Below are 5846 nucleotides of genomic sequence, written 5' to 3'. Positions count from 1 at the left end.
TCTCAATGAACCCAAAAAAACTCATTAATATCAAAGCTGAATATTTTTGGAAGTAGTTTTTAGTTTGTTTTTAGTTTTAGCTATTTAGGGGGATATCTGTGTGTGCAGGTGACTATTACTGTGCATAATTATTAGGCAACTTAACAAAAAACAAATATATACCCATTTCAATTATTTATTTTTACCAGTGAAACCAATATAACATCTCAACATTCACAAATATACATTTCTGACATTCAAAAACAAAACAAAAACAAATCAGTGACCAATATGGCAATCTTTCTTTGCAAGGACACTCAAAAGCCTGCCATCCATGGATTCTGTCAGTGTTTTGATCTGTTCACCATCAACATTGCGTGCAGCAGCAACCACAGCCTCCCAGACACTGTTCAGAGAGGTGTACTGTTTTCCCTCCTTGTAAATCTCACATTTGATGATGGACCACAGGTTCTCAATGGGGTTCAGATCAGGTGAACAAGGAGGCCATGTCATTAGATTTTCTTCTTTTATACCCTTTCTTGCCAGCCACGCTGTGGAGTACTTGGACGTGTGTGATGGAGCATTGTCCTGCATGAAAATCATGTTTTTCTTGAAGGATGCAGACTTCTTCCTGTTCCACTGCTTGAAGAAGGTGTCTTCCAGAAACTGGCAGTAGGACTGGGAGTTGAGCTTGACTCCATCCTCAACCCGAAAAGGCCCCACAAGCTCATCTTTGATGATACCAGCCCAAACCAGTATTCCACCTCCACCTTGCTGGCGTCTGAGTCGGACTGGAGCTCTCTGCCCTTTACCAATCCAGCCACGGGCCCATCCATCTGGCTCATCAAGACTCACTCTCATTTCATCAGTCCATAAAACCTTAGAAAAATCAGTCTTGAGATATTTCTTGGCCCAGTCTTGACGTTTCAGCTTGTGTGTCTTGTTCAGTGGTGGTCATCTTTCAGCCTTTCTTACCTTGGCCATGTCTCTGAGTATTGCACACCTTGTGCTTTTGGGCACTCCAGTGATGTTGCAGCTCTGAAATATGGCCAAACTGGTGGCAAGTGGCATCTTGGCAGCTGCACGCTTGACTTTTCTCAGTTCATGGGCAGTTATTTTGCGCCTTGGTTTTTCCACACGCTTCTTGCGACCCTGTTGACTATTTTGAATGAAACGCTTGATTGTTCGATGATCACGCTTCAGAAGCTTTGCAATTTTAAGAGTGCTGCATCCCTCTGCAAGATATCTCACTATTTTTTACTTTTCTGAGCCTGTCAAGTCCTTCTTTTGACCCATTTTGCCAAAGGAAAGGAAGTTGCCTAATAATTAGCACACCTGATATAGGGTGTTGATGTCATTAGACCACACCCCTTCTCATTACAGAGATGCACATCACCTAATATGCTTAATTGGTAGTAGGCTTTCGAGCCTATACAGCTGGAGTAAGACAACATGCATAAAGAGGATGATGTGGTCAAAATACTCATTTGCCTAATAATTCTGCACTCCCTGTATTAGGGGTGCAATAGCGCTAAATCTAGTTTAACTCTAGCACAGTATAGCATTCAATTAGTATTCAATAAAAACTGTACCTGTAAAATAGTGACAATTACTGTAGTAAAATTTCCCAGACTACAACACTGAGATACAGATTGCACTGCAATGCTGTAAACAGTGAACTGGGCATAACAAAATGGTGCCAGTTACTTTTCTTGCAATCTCACAATAACGACAGCACTGTTTCAAAATCATTGGAGGTTGAATTTCAGCTTTACAAAGTGCTGTATTACTGAAGCGCTGTAAAGTGAGGTATACCTGTATACTGTTTTACCTCTGTGATTACATTGTATCTAAGCATCTGCCCCCTTATTTCAGTTCTTTTGACAGACTTGAATTTTAGCCAATCATTACTGACTCAAATAACTCCATGGGAGTGAGCACGTTATCTATATGACACACACACAAACTAGTGCTGTCTAGCTGTGAAAAACTGTCAAAATGCACTGAGATAAGAGGCGGCCTTCAAAGGCTTAGAAATTAGCATATGAGCCTACCTAGCTTTAGTTTTCAACAAAGAATACCAAGAGGACAAAACTAATTTGTTGATAAAAGTAAATTGGAAAGTTGTATAAAATAGCATGCTCTATGTGAATCATGAAAGTTTAATTTTGACTTGACTGTCCCTTTAACAATGGTATCTATAATATATGGGCATCTGTTCAGAAGAGAGAGGAGGGTTCTGTTCTAGCATTCAGTATTATTAATCCAAACTTTAGAGATTAATTATTACAATCAAGGCTTAAATATATAAATAAAAAGCAGGAAATCCAAACCAGGCATACACTACATTGATGTAGAAGACTGCGTGGGGACCTATCTTTAGTGGCAGTAAGAAGATGAAGCTTGGGCATCAGACATTGCTGAAACAAGAAATAAGATATGGAAATAATTATCTCTGGACATGGTGTTATTAAAAGTTTTTTTGTGGGTTGTAGATACTTGTTAAGGGCCAGATTACGTGTGGAGCACAAACATTTGCGCACAAGAGTTATCGTGTTTTAACATTGTCTCCACACAGATTAAATGCACTCGTATTATAGGTTGAAAGTAAACGGGATCGCTTGAGTGCAATTCAAGTTAATACAAACAAACAGCACAGCTCCAGATCCGGGCGCGATTTCCAATCCAAGTAAAGGGTAAGTATTGAAGCGAGGCTACTACGGGTGACCAAACATGCCACAACACTAAGACGTGGTGCACATCCAATGGCTGAGGAAGCCGTAAAAAGTGAATCAAAAAGAAAAATGGCAGCACTCCGGTGACTTGAAAAAATATAAAACGTATAACTTTATTAATACGTGATTAAAAGTGTGTCAGACAGGAGAAGGCGTTTCATGCCCTGTAGCACTTAATCATAGGGTACAATGTTCATGCTCTCCTTGCTATTTAAACTGCAGGCAACCAATCAGTACCTATAACGTCGTCTGGGAAACTCTAGCTTACAAAATAGCATTAAAAGTAGCAACATTAAAGGGACACTGAACCCAAATTTTTTCTTTTGTGATTCAGATAGAGCATGTAATTTTAAGCAACTTTCTAATTTACTCCTATTATCAATTTTTCTTCATTCTCTTGGTATCTTTATTTTAAGAGCAAGAATGTAAGTTTAGATTCCGGCCCATTTTTGGTGAACAACCTGGGTTGTCCTTGCTGATTGATGGATAAATTCATTGACCAATAAAAAACTGATGTCCAGAGTTCTGAACAAAAAAAAAGCTTAGATGCCTTCTTTTTCAAATAAAGATAACAAGAGAATGAAGAAAAATTGATAATAGGAGTAAATTAGAAAGTTGTTTAAAATTACATGCTCTATCTGAATCACAAAAGAAAAAATTTGGTTCAGTGTCCCTTTAAAAAGAAATTAATGTTAAACAAAACACAATTCAAGAATCCTTTAGTCTAAACATAAAGATGATACATAATCATAAAAAATAAATAATCTGTAAATATATACAAATATATCCTGTCAGTTATCCTGTATGAAGGGGATAATACAAGTTTATTCCAAGAGACTTGTCTCAGATATAAATATGATATGCCATTGCTACTCATATATGCAAATATGGCACACCACTTGGAGTATGTACAATCACATAAGATACATTCAGTTGTTCCTCATAAATTTAACCCCTTAATGACCACAATGTACCCTGTATGTCACTGGTCGTTAAGGGTTTTTTCAGGACATAATAGCACAAGTCTAGAAAGAACACGCTATTAATGCACTCCCTCCAGCAGGCTTTGTGGATTAGAGCAGTCTCAACGCTGGTGGCAAGACTGCGCTATAAAACAATTAAGTCCCAAAAAAAGGCCAGTGACATACAGGGTACGTCGCTGGTCCTTAAGGGGTTAATACACAGATATACAATATCATTTGTACTGTGAAAAATGATGACGGCACTTGAACTCTAAAAGGTTCAACTTCAATAATAGATATAGCATGTTATTTGTAAGAAAGTATAACACACTACATAAAGTATAAATGTGACACACTACTTGGAGTATGCTCACACATGTACATCTGAATTCATCTAAGCAATATTAGAAAACAAACTAGGGTTTAGTATGATTGTTAGATAAATGTTGATGAGATGAAGACTATTTAAGTACTAAAAATGTATTAAATATCTTTCACAGGTAAAAAAAATCTAACATCATTATAATAATTTATTCTTATATTGCTACATGATCACAAGAAACTCTTCATTCTCTATGCTTTCTATACACATTTCTTTTACAAAGATATGACGAGTCCACGGATTTCATCCTTACTTGTGGGATATTAACCTCCTGCTAACAGGAAGTGGCAAAGAGCACCACAGCAGAGCTGTATATATATATATATATATATATATATATATATATATAGCCCTTCCCCTCCACCCCCAGTCATTCTCTTTGCATGTGTTATACTAGGAAGACATGGTAAAGTGAGGTGTTAGTTTTTAGTTTCTTCAATCAAGAAGTTTTTTTATTTTAAATGGTACCGGTGGGTACTATTTTCCTCAGGGGGATATGGAAGAAGATTTCTGCCCTGAGGTTTGATGATCTTAGCATTTGTAACTAAGATCCACACTGGTTCCCACAAGACTTCTGAAGGTAACCATGAGACATCTTCAGTGTGGAGACCAGTTTCATGCTACAAGCAGCATTAAGGTATGTGCAGCCTTTTTCTCTGAGGAGACTTGGTGTAACAGAACTGGCTGGCATTATTTCCCTGTATGGGAATGGGGTAAGCAGTAAAACCTATTTTAATAAGAGGAGTGTTACTGGAGTCCCTATTTTACATTTATCATTAGTTGATATTTGGGCATTATGTGACATGGGAGACAATCTAAAAAACAATGTTTTATGTTTTTTATTTTTGGCACTTAAAACTTATTGGTTTTATGCTTGAGGGTTATATTGTGTGTGTATTTTTACTTTAGTGCAAAACTGCATTTCCATGCGGTGTTGTTTGGGCCTACTCTGACTTTTGACCTTAAGGGGCGGAGCCTATTTTGGCGCAATTTCTTCAGGCTTAGCAGCAGCAAACAGTAACTCGGTGGCTCCTGGACTGTGTAGCTGGTCTGAAGGGTTGGAAGCTTGATTTGAAGTACCCTGGGGGCAGGTAGGCGCGAGGTGCAGAGTGTATTTTTATCTATCTTTTGACTACATGTTGATATAAGTATTTCTAAAGCCTTATTTCTGCCCTTGCTTTTGGGTGCAGTAATGTTTGGATTAACCAATGATATTAAGTTAAATTTGGGAATAATTTAAACGTTTTTTGTGCATTTTGGAAAAATTGTTCACTTTTTTCTTTTCTTAAAGGCACAGTACACATTTTTTCTAATGTTTATTTTATGCTATAAATAAGTGTTTAAACGACTTTTGTGGTATTACTAGTCTGTTCAACATGTCTGACATTGAGGTTTCTCATTGTTCTATGTGTTTAGAAGCTATTGTGCAACTCCCTCTAACATTGTAAAGCCCTTTCAGTACAAAAGTTACACAATGTAAAAAGCATATTTTAAATAAAGTAAGTGTGCCCAGTGATGATTCTCAGTCTGAAGAGAATCAGGATATGCCATTCAATTCTCCCCAAGTGTCACAACCTTTTATGCGCACACAAGCGACGCCTAGTACTTCTAGTGCGTCTAATTCCTTTACTCTGCAGGAGATGGCTGCAGTTATGTCAACTACCCTTACAGAGGTATTGTCTAAATTAGCAGTGTTGCAGGGTAAATGCAGTAGGTCAAGCATTAATGTAAATACTGAATCCTCTGATGCTTTATTAGCTATTTCCGATGTACCCTCACAGTGCTCTG

Source organism: Bombina bombina, chromosome 3, assembly GCF_027579735.1.
Source record: "Bombina bombina isolate aBomBom1 chromosome 3, aBomBom1.pri, whole genome shotgun sequence".
NCBI classification, from domain to species: Eukaryota; Metazoa; Chordata; class Amphibia; order Anura; family Bombinatoridae; genus Bombina; species Bombina bombina.
This window is presented reverse-complemented; position numbering follows the sequence as displayed.